Source organism: Cherax quadricarinatus, chromosome 4 (assembly GCF_038502225.1).
Source record: "Cherax quadricarinatus isolate ZL_2023a chromosome 4, ASM3850222v1, whole genome shotgun sequence".
NCBI lineage: Eukaryota > Metazoa > Arthropoda > Malacostraca > Decapoda > Parastacidae > Cherax > Cherax quadricarinatus.
In genome coordinates, this window is record NC_091295.1 from 19,023,983 (window position 1) to 19,039,368 (window position 15,386).

General features: G+C 43.8%; 1 protein-coding gene across 7 annotated transcripts in view; it reads right to left on the bottom strand.

Annotated features, from left to right (window-relative positions):
* Positions 1-15,386, bottom strand: part of LOC128684190 (glutamate receptor ionotropic, kainate 2) — a 203,828-nt gene that overhangs the window by 172,714 nt on the left and 15,728 nt on the right. The gene's annotated exons all lie outside the window — the stretch shown is intronic.

Below are 15,386 nucleotides of genomic sequence, written 5' to 3' on the forward strand. Positions count from 1 at the left end.
CTCCATGACTTTGCATACTATACACGTCAGTGACACTGGTCTGTAGTTTAGCGCCTCTTTCCTGTCTCCTTTTATAAAAATGGGAACTACATTTGTCGTCTTCCATACCTCAGGTAGTTGCCCAGTTTCAAGGGATGAAGATTGTGGTTAATAGGACACACAGCATTTCTGCTCCCTCTCTAAGGACCCACGGGGAGAAGTTGTCCGGTCCCATTGCCTTTGAGGTATCAGGGTTACTTAGCAGCTTCTTCACCTCCTCCTCCAGCACTTGTTGGTGTATTCCCTGTTGGTATCTCCCTCTGTCCTGTCTTCCCAGAGTCCTTCCTGTCTCCACTGTGAATACTTCCTTAAATCTCTTGTTGACCTCCTCACATACCTCTTGATCGTTTCGTGTGAGTTCCCCACCTTCTTTCCTCAGCCTGATCACCTGGTCTTTGACTGTTGTCTTTCTCCTAATGTGGTTATGCAGCAGTTTCGGGTCAGACTTGACTTTTGATACTATGTCGTTTTCATACTGTCGCTGAGCCTCCCTCCTTATCTGTGCAAACTCGTTTCTGGCTCTTCGACTGATCTCTTTATTTTCCTGGGTCCTTTGCCTTCTGTACCTCTTCCATTCTCTATTGCACTTAGTTTTTGCCTCCTTACACCTTCGGTAAACCAGGGACTCACTTTGGTCTTCCTATTAATTCTGTTGCCCTTGGGAACAAACCTTTCCTCTTCCTCCTTGCATTTTGTTGTTACATATTCCATCATTTCGTTTACTGACTTTCCTACCAGTTCTCTGTCCAGCTGAACCTCCCGCAGGAAGGTCCTCATACCTGTGTAGTCCCCCGTTTTAAAGTTTGGCTTTTCCCAATTGACTCCTGTTACCCTTTCCACTTGCAGCTCTACTATATAATCAAAACTCAGAACCACGTAATCGCTATCTCCAAGGGGCCTCTCATATGTGATGTTCTCAATGTCTGAACTGCTCAGGGTGAACACAAGGTCCAGTCTTGCTGGTTCATCCTCCCTTCTCTCTCTGGCAGTGTCCCTGACGTGTTGATGCATGAGGTTTTCCAGTACCACATCCATCATCTTGGTTCTCCATGTGTCAGTACCCCCGTGAGGCTCCAGGTTTTCCCGATCAATCTCCCTATGGTTGAAATCACCCATAACCAGTAACTTTGCTCTGCACGATTGAGCTCTTCATGCCACCTCAGCCAGTGTGTCCACCATCGCTCTGTTGTTCTCTTCATATTCCTCTCTTGGCCTCCTGCAGTTCTGTGGTGGGTTATACATCACTGCAATGACTACTTTATGTTCCCCAGACCGAATTGTAGCTTCGATGTAGTCCTTTTCTCCAATCTCGCCCATGCCTCCCATTTCCTCAAAACCCCATCGGTTTTTTATGAGTAGTGCAACCCCTCCTCCCCCTCTGCTCCTTCTGTGTTTCCTCAGGATCTGATATCCCGGTGGGAAGACTGCATATGTTATTGTCTCGGTGAGTTTCGTTTTTGTGACTGCTATGATGTCTGGGGACTTCTCATTGATTCTTTCATGCCACTCCTCATATTTATTTGTTAATCCATCTGCATTGATGTACCACACCTTCAACTTCTTATCTATCATGGTGGTCGTGGGAAAATATTGGGGTTGGGGGTGCAGGAGCCCTGGAGGGAGTATATGGGGGTTTGCAGTGTGGGTGGGGTTTGTGATGGGGGTGAGGACAGAGTGCCCTTGGGGAGCTGCTGTAGGGGTGGGGTTTGTGATGTGGCGGGTGGGGGGAAGAGGGAGAAGTGTGCGGGCTTTGGCTTAGATTGTTCAATTGCATTGGGGTTGTCACAGTTTGGGTGGGGTTTGTGATGGGGGAAATGGGGGCAGAGTGCCCATAGGGGGCTGCTGTAGGGGTGGGGTTTGTGATGTGGGGGGTGGGGGCAGAGGGAACAGTGTGTGGGTTTTGGTTTAGATTGATCAGTTGCTTTGGGGCTGTCGTGGTTGGAGTCCTTCTGTGGGTGTTTCTGTAAGGTGTGTTTGCCTTCCACCTGAGTCTGGATTCTGCTCAAATCATCAATGCATCTCGTTCCTCCTTTCGTCTTTGCACCCTCTCTCTCAGTATCATCCTTTCTTCTTGTGTCCTGTCGCAATCAAGGTACACTCTCCGGTACTCTGGTATGTCCTTCAGTCGTATTTTCTCCTGCAGGATCCTTGTTCGAGCTGATTCTGCCTTGAGGATTACTTTGACCGTCCGTTTCCATCCACTCGCAAACCACCCAATTCTCTGAAAATTTGTCACATGGGCCATGTCTCCCTTACCTATTGCTTTCATGATACCTTCGATCGTTTTCTTCTTCTCCTGGTTTCTTTCATCGTAGGTTTTCCCTTCGACTTCTCGGAGCCCGTAGACAAACACTGACCTCTCCCTCTCCTCCTCCCACTGTGTCTCCCTTTGTATCCTCTGAGGTATTTTAGTTCCTTTCATCGAAATGTTCCTGCCTTCATTCCCTGCCCTTGCTGCAGCCCCTGTGCTGTCTTTCCTGCTCACCTGTTCCTTGCCATTGCAGTTGTCTGTTGGAGTCTCTTCATGTGTCATAGTTCCTTCATTGTCTACACGTCTCTCAATTGTGTGTGTGTATGTGTGTTATGTCATGCAGATTCCTCTCTTGGTCTCCTCGGTATAATTTCTCTTGTCTCTGCTTTGGAATGATGGCGATATCTTCTTACTAATTATATTTCCACTTCCTTCATGCCTTCCTTTACACCTTCCTTCACACTTTTCTTCACACCTTCCTTCACACTTTTCTTCAAGTCTTCTCGGATTCCTTTACTCCTATTTTTATTTTTTATTTCCTTTATGTATTATTTTCGTCCGTTACTGGTTTCTTTCTTGCTCGTGTGTTGTTTATTTTGTTATGACTTATTGTTTATGGCTATTATATTTATTTTATACTTCTAAACAGAACAGTGTTTCGAGGGTGGCCGCCCCCGCGACCCGGTCCCAGACCAGACCTCCGGGTGGATGGCCTGATGAACTTGGTTGGTTGTGCCGGCCACACGCGGTCCAAAGTATGCACCACAGCCCGGCTGATAAGGAACTAACTCGGCAAGACAGCCAGGGAGGGTCTGTTGGTAATTTTTCTAATGTATAAATTGAGAATGTTGAAAAGTCTTGGTTTCCTCACACCTGCTGAGGTTTTCCTTACTCTACTTACTGTACTCCTGCTTATTATTGTGGGTATTTGACCCTGTTTTCCGAACCTCTTACTGTCATACGGAAGGGTTTGAGTGTGTGTGCAGATTTGGGACTAATCCCTCTAGAACTTTCCAGGTGTAGATTATAATGCATCTTTCTCGCTTACGTTTCAAGGATTACAAATTAAGGGACTTTAGGTGCTTGTCGAATTTTACGCGAACATTGAAGGTTCTCTGCATATTCTCCTGGTCTGCAATTTTACCTGCCTTGAACGGAACTCTTAGAGTACATCAGTACTTCAGTATGGAGAGAACAAGTGACTTGAAGAGTGTCATCACTGGCTTGATGAAGGCGCTATTCGTCCAGTCTATCATATTCCTTGCGGTTGTGATGGTGACACTGTTGTGATCCTTCAAGGTGAGATCATCTGACATAATCACTCGTAGGTTTCTCACATTCTTTTTTCTCTATATTGAATGATTCGAGTTTGTTTAATACCCCAGTCTGGTCTTTATTTATTTCCTCATTTTTTACCATAACAGAGTAACTGAAACTTGTCCTCATGGAACATAATATTGTTGTCAGTGGTCCTCTGGAAGACTTGTTTTTATCAGCCTGAAGAATTACCGTGTCCTCAATGGATGGCACTCTCGTACAGATTCTAGGATCGTTTGCAAAGGATGAAACGGTGCTATGATCTGTCTCTATCAGTAATGAGAATGAGAAGAGAACCGGGGCCAGTACTGGACCTTGGGGAACAGAGCTTTTCGCTATGGCAGCCGCTGACTTTATTTACTATTACACTTTGGATTATGTTCGTTAAAAAATTAAATGTCCATCTAACCACTTTGCCAGTTATTCCCTTTGCACGCATTTTGTGTGCTATTACACCATGGTCACACTTGTCAAAGGCCTTTGCCAAGTCTGTGCACACTACAAATGCAGTTTGCGTGTCTTCCAGTGTATCCCAGACCTTGTGGTAATAGTTAAAGAATTGCGAGAGATGTAAGATCAACCTATTCTAAACCCATGCTACCCTGGGTTGTGCAACTGTTGATGTTCCATGTAATTAGCAGTCTTGCTTCTTAATTTAAGACTCAAAGATTTTGATAATGTGAGACGTCAGCGCTATTGGTCTATTGTTGTTTTTAAGAGACTGCTTCACTGCCACCTTCGTGGAGTGGGGTTATGTCAGTGATTCTGAAGGACTGTGGGACGATTTCTGTGTCCAGCTTCTACCCACAAATCCACAGTTCAAAGTAAAACACACTCACCTTTTTTATGACAATTTATTAGTTAATGGGGCTTGAAGCCTGTTGAGTACATTAGGGTCATTAAGACCACGAAACTTATTTACTACCAGACAAGTATACTTTAATCCCTATAATGGGGGTTAAACTCTCAGTGTATATACACTGACAAATATACATCTTTCAGGGTATATACAATGACAGACGTGTAACTCTCGGTGTATATACACTGACAGACAGATAACTCTCAGTGTATATACACTGACAAAAACGTAACTCTCAGTGTATATACACAGACATGTAACTCAGTGTATATACACTGACAGACACGTAACTCTCAGTGTATATACACTGACAGACATGTAACTCAGTGTATATACACTGACAGACATGTAACTCAGTGTATATACACTGACAGACATGTAACTCAGTGTATATACACTGACAGACATGTAACTTTCAGTGTATATACACAGACAGACATGTAACTCTGTATATACACCGACAGACATGTAACTCAGTGTATATACACTGACAGACATGTAATTCTCTCTCTGCATGTCTGTGTCTGTCTGTCTGTCTCTCTGCATGTCTGTGTCTGTCTGTCTCTCTCTCTGCATGTCTGTGTCTGTCTGTCTCTCTGTATGTCTGTGTCTGTCTGTCTCTCTCTCTGCATGTCTGTGTCTGTTTGTCTCTCTGCATGTCTGTGTCTGTCTGCCTCTGTCTCTCTGTGTATGTCTGTGCCTGTCTCTCTCTGTATGTCTGTGTCTGTCTGTCTCTATTTCTCTGTGTATGTCTGTGTCTGTCTGTCTGTCTGTCTGCCTGTCTCTCTCTCTCTCTCTCTCTCTCTCTCTCTCTCTCTCTCTCTCTCTCTCTCTCTCTCTCTCTCTCTCTCTCTCTTTGTTGATCTTGGATGGACGGATTGTTGCTGTTTTGTTGATGTGATATTTGAACACTTGGCAACCCACTCAGCCTTGCAACTCCACCCCTCCCCCCTCACCCATACACCCGCCTCTCACTCCCCATCCTTCATTCCCTGCCCTCTCACTCCCCATCCCTCATTCCCTGCCCTCTCACTCCCCATCCTTCATTCCCTGCCCTCTCACTCCCCATCCCTCATTCCCTGCCCTCTCACTCCCCATCCTTCATTCCCTGCCCTCTCACTCCCCATGCCCCATTCCCTGCCCTCTCACACCCACCCCTTACGCTCCACAAGACACTCCTAGAAATCCCTTCACTATTCCCTCTCCAAATTCCATGGTCACCCTCTCTTCTAGTACATTTAGATTTTGCCACCGAAGTGGCTAGTTTATTGTGCACTTCATATCCATCCTTTGGAGGATAGCTGGATCGCTAGCGCACTCAACTCACACACTCAGGTCCTGAGTTCGAATCTCCGGTACGGCTGGAAAACATTAGGGGACGTGTTTCAATAAGACACCTGCTGTTCCTGTTCACCCATCAGTATAAAACGGGTACCTGGGTGTTAATGGACTGGTGTGGGTCGCATCCTGGGACACTGACCTAATTTGAACATTAAAATGGTATAAAATACCGACAGATTGTTAGGTAAGACACATATGCAACAGTTAGGTATCTTTATTTCGAAACGTTTCGCCTACACAGTAGGCTTCTTCAGTCGAGTACAGAAAAGTTGATAGAAGCAGAAGATACTTGAAGACGATGTAATCAGTCCATCACAAAACTTTAAGGGTGATGGACTGATTACATCGTCTTCAAGTATCTTCTGCTTCTATCAACTTTTCTGTACTCGACTGAAGAAGCCTACTGTGTAGGGGAAACGTTTCGAAATAAAGATACCTAACTGTTGCATATGTGTCTTACCTAACGACCTAATTTGCCCGAATTGCGCAGCATAACAAGCGGCTTTCTGTATGGTAGTATGTCGGTAGGTAAGACACATAGGCAACAGTTAGGCAACTTTATTCCGAAACGTTTCGCAATCACCCTTGACTTCAAGGGTGATGGACTGATTACATCGTCTTCACATCTCTACTGTTCCTGCCTACTTTCTGTATTCGACTGAAGAAGCCTACTGTGTAGGCGAAACGTTTCGGAATAAAGTTACCTAACTGTTGCCTATGTGTCTTACCTACCAACCTGTCGGTATTGTATACCATTTTGATGTTCATGGTAGTATGTCATTGATGTCAGCTAGGCCTGTATACCTTGTACATGTACTTGTAGAAATAAAGATATTATTATTATTATTATTATTATTATTATTATTATTATTATTATTATTATTATTATTATTATTATTGTTACAAAAGGCCTAGGAACTAGGCCCCAAATGGTTTAATTAACAGAAGTACATTTGGATTTATATCTACAGCTCACTTATCTGTTACAAGCAAATTTATAAAATTTGCTTAATATATCTGGTATCTTATTTTCATTAATAAGATATCTTGACATACCACATCTATCTGTCTATCTCTATATTCCTCAATAAGTGGACAGTTAAGAACATAGTGTTCAAGATAGTGACCACAGGGCTGCTCACATACTTTGTATCTGCATGTCTCCCAAACTGCCAGAAGTACTTGTAACCAAGCCTAAGACTGGCCACTACAACATCAGTCAGTACTTGTAACCAAGCCTAAGACTGGCCACTACAACATCAGTCAGTACTTGTAACCAAGCCTAAGACTGGCCACTACAACATCAGTCAGTACTTGTAACCAAGCCTAAGACTGGCCACTACAACATCAGTCAGTACTTGTAACCAAGCCTAAGACTGGCCACTACAACATCAGTCAGTACTTGTAACCAAGCCTAAGACTGGCCACTACAACATCAGTCAGTACTTGTAACCAAGCCTAAGCCTAGCCACTACAACATCAGTCAGTACTTGTAACCAAGCCTAAGACTGGCCACTACAACATCAGTCAGTACTTGTAACCAAGCCTAAGACTGGCCACTACAACATCAGTCAGTACTTGTAACCAAGCCTAAGACTGGCCACTACAACATCAGTCAGTACTTGTAACCAAGCCTAAGACTGGCCACTACAACATCAGTCAGTACTTGTAACCAAGCCTAAGACTGGCCACTACAACATCAGTCAGTACTTGTAACCAAGCCTAAGCCTGGCCACTACAACATCAGTCAGTACTTGTAACCAAGCCTAAGCCTAGCCACTACAACATCAGTCAGTACTTGTAACCAAGCCTAAGCCTGGCCACTACAACATCTGTCAGTACTTGTAACCAAGCCTAAGACTGGCCACTACAACATCAGTCAGTACTTGTAACCAAGCCTAAGACTGGCCACTACAACATCAGTCAGTACTTGTAACCAAGCCTAAGACTGGCCACTACAACATCAGTCAGTACTTGTAACCAAGCCTAAGCCTAGCCACTACAACATCAGTCAGTACTTGTAACCAAGCCTAAGCCTGGGCACTACAACATCAGTCAGTACTTGTAACCAAGCCTAAGACTGGCCACTACAACATCAGTCAGTACTTGTAACCAAGCCTAAGACTGGCCACTACAACATCAGTCAGTACTTGTAACCAAGCCTAAGCCTGGCCACTACAACATCAGTCAGTACTTGTAACCAAGCCTAAGCCTAGCCACTACAACATCAGTCAGTACTTGTAACCAAGCCTAAGCTTGGCCACTACAACATCAGTCAGTACTTGTAACCAAGCCTAAGCTTGGCCACTACAACATTAGTCAGTACTTGTAACCAAGCCTAAGCTTGGCCACTACAACATCAGTCAGTACTTGTAACCAAGCCTAAGCTTGGCCACTACAACATCAGTCAGTACTTGTAACCAAGCCTAAGCTTGGCCACTACAACATTAGTCAGTACTTGTAACCAAGCCTAAGCTTGGCAACTACAACATTAGTCAGTACTTGTAACCAAGCCTAAGCTTGGCCACTACAACATCAGTCAGTACTTGTAACCAAGCCTAAGCTTGGCCACTACAACATCAGTCAGTACTTGTAACCAAGCCTAAGCTTGGCCACTACAACATCAGTCAGTACTTGTAACCAAGCGTAAGCCTAGCCACTACAACATTAGTCAGTACTTGTAACCAAGCCTAAGCCTAGCCACTACAACATCAGTCAGTACTTGTAAGAACATAAGAACATAAGAAAAGAGGAACACTGCAGCAAGCCTGTTGGCCCATACTAGGCAGGTCCTTTACAATTCATCCCACTAACAAACATTTGACCAACCCAATTTTCAATGCCACCCAAGAAACATGCTCCGATGTGCAAGCCCCTCTCAAATCCAACCCCTCCCACTCATGTACTTATCCAACCTAAATTTGAAACTACCCAAAGTCCTAGCCTCAATAACCCAACTAGGTAGACTGTTCCACTCATCAACTACCCTATTTCCAAACCAATACTTTCCTATGTCCTTTCTAAATCTAAACTTATCTAATTTAAATCCATTACTGCGGGTTCTCTCTTGGAGAGATATCCTCAGGACCTTGTTAATATCCCCTTTATTAATACCTATCTTCCACTTATACACTTCGATCAGGTCTCCCCTCATTCTTCGTCTAACAAGTGAATGTAACTTAAGAGTCTTCAATCTTTCTTCATAAGGAAGATTTCTAATGCTATGTATTAATTTAGTCATCCTACGCTGAATGTTTTCTAACGAATTTATGTCCATTCTGTAATATGGAGACCAGAATTGAGCTGCATAATCTAGGTGAGGCCTTACTAATGATGTATAAAGCTGCAGTATGACCTCTGGACTTCTGTTGCTTACACTTCTTGATATAAATCCCAGTAATCTATTTGCCTTATTACGTACGCTTAGGCATTGCTGTCTTGGTTTAAGGTTGCTGCTTACCATAACCCCCAAGTCCTTTTCGCAATCTGTATGGCTAAGTTCTACATTATTTAACTTATAAGTGCTAGGGTTATGGACACTCCCGAGCTTCAGAACCTTGCATTTATCTACATTGAACTGCATCTGCCACTTTTCTGACCAAGAGTAAAGTTTGTCTAAATCCTCCTGAAGTTCCCTAACATCTACGTTTGAATCAATTATCCTACCTATCTTCGTGTCATCAGCGAATTTGCTCATATCACTAGTAATTCCTTCATCAAGATCATTGATATATATTATAAACAACAACGGGCCCAAGACTGATCCCTGTGGAACGCCACTTGTAACTGATCCCCACTCGGATTTAACCCCATTTATGGACACTCTCTGCTTCCTGTCTGTGAGCCATGACTCGATCCACGAGAGCACCCTTCCCCCAATGCCATGAGCTGCTACTTTCTTCAACAGTCTTTGGTGCGGAACTCTATCAAATGCCTTACTAAAATCTAAGTAAATAATATCAAATTCTTTATCATGGTCAACAGCCTCAAAAGCTTTACTGAAGAAAGTTAATAAATTAGTTAGACAAGACCGGCCTCTTGTGAATCCATGCTGAGTATCATTAATCAGGCTATGCTTATCGAGATGGCTTCTTATAATCTCAGCTATAATTGACTCTAGTAATTTGCCTACAATTGAGGTCAGGCTTATTGGGCGGTAATTTGACGGTAACGACTTGTCCCCTGTTTTAAAAATAGGAATTACATTCGCCATCTTCCACATATCAGACACTACACCTGTTTGAAGAGATAAATTAAAAATATTAGTTAATGGTTCACAGACTTCCATTTTGCATTCCTTAAGAACCCTTGAAAAAACCTCATCAGGACCCGGTGACTTATTTTGCTTCAGTCGGTCTATCTGCTTCACAACCATTTCACTAGTGACTGTGATGTTACATAATTTATCTTCTTCTGATCCACTATAAAAATTAATTACCGGAATATTATTAGTGTCTTCCTGTGTAAAAACCGAGAGAAAATAATTATTTAAAATCGAGCACATTTCATTCTCTTTGTCAGTAAGATGCCCATAGTTATTTTTAAGGGGACCTATCTTATCTCTGACTTTTGTTCTATATACCTGGAAAAAACTTTTTGGGTTAGTTTTAGAATCCCTAGCAACTTTAATTTCATAGTCCCTTTTAGCTTTTCTTATCCCCTTTTTAATGTCCCTCTTAATGTCAATATACTGATTCATAAGATGACCCTCGCCTCTTTTGATACGCCTATAAATTCCTTTCTTATGCCCTAGTAGATATTTCAGCCTATTATTCATCCATTTTGGGTCATTTCTATTTGATCTAATTTCCTTATAAGGGATAAACGTTCTTTGAGCAGCATGTATTGTGTTCAGAAAACTGTCATATTGATAGCTCTCTTCGTTACCCCAGTCAACAGATGATAAGTGTTCTCTAAGCCCATCGTAATCTGCTAAGCGAAAATCTGGGACTGTTACTGAGTTATCCCTACTATCATACTTCCATTCAATTCTAAATGTAATTGATTTGTGGTCGCTAGCACCCAGTTCCTCTGAAACTTCTAAATTATTAACAAGGGATTCATTGTTTGCCAGAACTAAGTCAAGCAGGTTATTTCCCCTTGTAGGTTCTGTCACAAACTGCTTCAAAAAACAATCCTGAACTACTTCTAAGAAATCGTATGATTCTAAATTCCCAGTCAAGAAATTCCAATCAATATGACTAAAGTTAAAGTCTCCTAGAATTACTACATTATCGTGCCTTGTGGCCCTAACAATTTCCTCCCATAGTAGTCTCCCTTGGTCCCTATCTAAATTTGGGGGACGGTATATCACACCTAAAATTAATTTTTCATGCCCCTCTGAAAATTCTATCCAAACAGACTCTGTATGTGTTACTTCAGACTTAATACCCGTTTTTATGCAACAGTTCAAGCGATCTCGGACATACAATGCCACCCCACCCCCCTTCCCGATACTTCTATCTACTTGGAACAATTTAAAACCCTGAATGTGACATTCTGCAGGCATGTCCCGACTTTTTGAATTAAACCACGTCTCAGTAATGGCAAATACATCTATGTTACCTGCACTAGCAACTAGTCTCAACTCGTCCATCTTATTCCTAGCACTGCGACTATTTGTGTAATATATACTTAAGGACCCTCCACTCTCTTTACCCTTCCTGCTCCTTTCTGTTATTCCACTAAACTTATTACTGTCCTTGTCAATTAGTGCCACTGGCTTTCCAATATCCACTTCATTTTGCCTATTACTAGTTCTCCTAGTACTCATGTTACTACCCTGCGACTTCACAGTTTTCCCGCCAAAACCCATACCACTAACTATTCCTAGTTTAAAGACCTAACAGCTCCCTCCACTGCGTTGGCCAGTGCTCCCACCCCACACCTAGATAAGTGAACCCCATCCCTGGCATACATGTCATTTCTGCCATAGAAGAGGTCCCAGTTGTCAATGAATGTTACCGCATTTTCCTTACAGTACTTGTCCAGCCAGCAATTGACACCAATTGCTCTGGACAACCATTCATTTCCAACTCCTCTCCTTGGCAAAATGCCACATATGACAGGTTTCCCACCCTTCCTCCTAATTATCTCTATTGCTGACCTATACCTGCTAATCAGGTCCTCCCTCCTACGTCTGCCAACATCGTTGCCTCCAGCACTGAGACAGATAATAGGATTGCTCCCATTACCTCTCATGATGTCATCCAGACGGCTAACAATATCCTTCATCCCAGCCCCAGGAAAACACACTCTCTGCCTCCTACTCCTATCCTTCAAACAGAATGCCCTATCCATGTACCTAATCTGGCTATCCCCAACAACAACAATGTTTTTACCTTCCTTGGCGTCGTCCGTCGTGATGCTCCGAGTAGTCGACTCACATTCGCCAGGTAGCATTACACCACTTGTAGAATTCGTCAAGACGTTCTCGATGGTCTTCGTTGGGGTATCTAGGGATGTCTTACTCACGTCTGCCAATGCTTCTTTGGTGCTCGTTGTGGCTTGTAACCAAGCCTAAGCCTAGCCACTACAACATCAATCAGTACTTGTAACCAAGCCTAAGCCTAGCCACTACAACATCAGTCAGTACTTGTAACCAAGCCTAAGCCTGGCCACTACAACATCAGTCAGTACTTGTAACCAAGCCTAAGCCTGGCCACTACAACATTAGTCAGTACTTGTAACCAAGCCTAAGCCTGGCCACTACAACATCAGTCAGTACTTGTAACCAAGCCTAAGCCTAGCCACTACAACATCAGTCAGTACTTGTAACCAAGCCTAAGCCTAGCCACTACAACATCAGTCAGTACTTGTAACCAAGCCTAAGCCTGGCCACTACAACATCAGCCAGTACTTGTAACCAAGACTAAGCCTGGCCACTACAACATCAGTCAGTACTTGTAACCAAGCCTAAGCCTAGCCACTACAACATCAGTCAGTACTTGTAACCAAGCCTAAGCCTAGCCACTACAACATCAGTCAGTACTTGTAACCAAGCCTAAGCCTGGCCACTACAACATCAGTCAGTACTTGTAACCAAGTGTAAGCCTGGCCACTACAACATCAGTCAGTACTTGTAACCAAGTCTAAGCCTGGCCACTACAACATCAGTCAGTACTTGTAACCAAGCCTAAGCCTAGCCACTACAACATCAGTCAGTACTTGTAACCAAGCCTAAGCCTGGCCACTACAACATCAGCCAGTACTTGTAACCAAGACTAAGCCTGGCCACTACAACATCAGTCAGTACTTGTAACCAAGCCTAAGCCTAGCCACTACAACATCAGTCAGTACTTGTAACCAAGCCTAAGCCTAGCCACTACAACATCAGTCAGTACTTGTAACCAAGTCTAAGCTTGGCCACTACAACATCAGTCAGCACTTGTAACCAAGCCTAAGCCTAGCCACTACAACATCAGTCAGTACTTGTAACCAAGCCTAAGCCTGGCCACTACAACATCAGTCAGTACTTGTAACCAAGCCTAAGACTGGCCACTACAACATCATTCAGTACTTGTAACCAAGCCTAAGCCTGGCCACTACAACATCGGTCAGTACTTGTAACCAAGCCTAAGCCTGGCCACTACAACATCAGTCAGTACTTGTAACCAAGCCTAAGACTGGCCACTACAACATCAGTCAGTACTTGTAACCAAGCCTAAGACTGGCCACTACAACATCAGTCAGTACTTGTAACCAAGCCTAAGACTGGCCACTACAACATCAGTCAGTACTTGTAACCAAGCCTAAGACTGGCCACTACAACATCAGTCAGTACTTGTAACCAAGCCTAAGACTGGCCACTACAACATCAGTCAGTACTTGTAACCAAGCCTAAGCCTGGCCACTACAACATCAGTCAGTACTTGTAACCAAGTCTAAGCCTAGCCACTACAACATCAGTCAGTACTTGTAACCAAGCCTAAGACTGGCCACTACAACATCAGTCACTACTTGTAACCAAGCCTAAGACTGGCCACTACAACATCAGTCAGTACTTGTAACCAAGCCTAAGACTGGCCACTACAACATCAGTCAGTACTTGTAACCAAGCCTAAGACTGGCCACTACAACATCAGTCAGTACTTGTAACCAAGCCTAAGACTGGCCACTACAACATCAGTCAGTACTTGTAACCAAGCCTAAGCCTAGCCACTACAATATCAGTCAGTACTTGTAACCAAGCCTAAGCCTGGCCACTACAACATCAGTCAGTGCTTGTAACCAAGCCTAAGCCTGGCCACTACAACATCAGTCAGTACTTGTAACCAAGCCTAAGACTGGCCACTACAACATCAGTCAGTACTTGTAACCAAGCCTAAGACTGGCCACTACAACATCAGTCAGTACTTGTAACCAAGCCTAAGACTGGCCACTACAACATCAGTCAGTACTTGTAACCAAGCCTAAGCCTGGCCACTACAACATCAGTCAGTACTTGTAACCAAGCCTAAGCCTAGCCACTACAACATCAGTCAGTACTTGTAACCAAGCCTAAGACTGGCCACTACAACATCAGTCAGTACTTGTAACCAAGCCTAAGACTGGCCACTACAACATCAGTCAGTACTTGTAACCAAGCCTAAGACTGGCCACTACAACATCAGTCAGTACTTGTAACCAAGCCTAAGACTGGCCACTACAACATCAGTCAGTACTTGTAACCAAGCCTAAGCCTAGCCACTACAACATCAGTCAGTACTTGTAACCAAGCCTAAGCCTGGCCACTACAACATCAGTCAGTACTTGTAACCAAGCCTAAGCCTGGCCACTACAACATTAGTTAGTACTTGTAACCAAGCCTAAGCCTGGCCACTACAACATCAGTCAGTACTTGTAACCAAGCCTAAGCCTAGCCACTACAACATCAGTCAGTACTTGTAACCAAGCCTAAGCCTGGCTACTACAACATCAGTCAGTACTTGTAACCAAGCCTAAGCCTGGCCACTACAACATTAGTCAGTACTTGTAACCAAGCCTAAGCCTGGCCACTACAACATCAGTCAGTCTGTTCACATTGCAAGTTGCTCCATAAACATACTTATCTACGTTCATGTTATCATAGTGGGTTATAGATCTACTCAGGCTTCTAACTGCATTCCTATAACAGTTTTATTATTTACTTCTCTCCTAAAACAAACCATACCCCCGGCCGGGATTGAACCGCGGGTTCAATCCCGGCCGGGGGTATGGTTTGTTTGCAATCTCCTAAAATTATTCCTAATGCTAGACACAGATACCTGGAGTGTACCTGGAGAGGGCTTCAAGGGTCAACGCCCCCGCTACCTGGTTTCATGGTGGATCAGGGCCTGATCAACCAGGCTGTTACTGCTGGCCGCACGTAAACCGACGTACGAACCACAGCCAGGCTGGTCAGGTACTGACTTTAGGTGCCTGTCCAGCGCCTTCTTGAAGACTGCCAGGGGTCTGTTGGTAATCCCCCTTAAGTATGCTGTGAGGCAGTTGAACAGTCTTGGACCTGTGATACTTATTGTCTCTTATCGTGCTAGTGACACCCCTGCTTTTCATTTGGGGGATGTTGCATCGCCTCCGAGTCTTTTGCCTTCGTAGAGA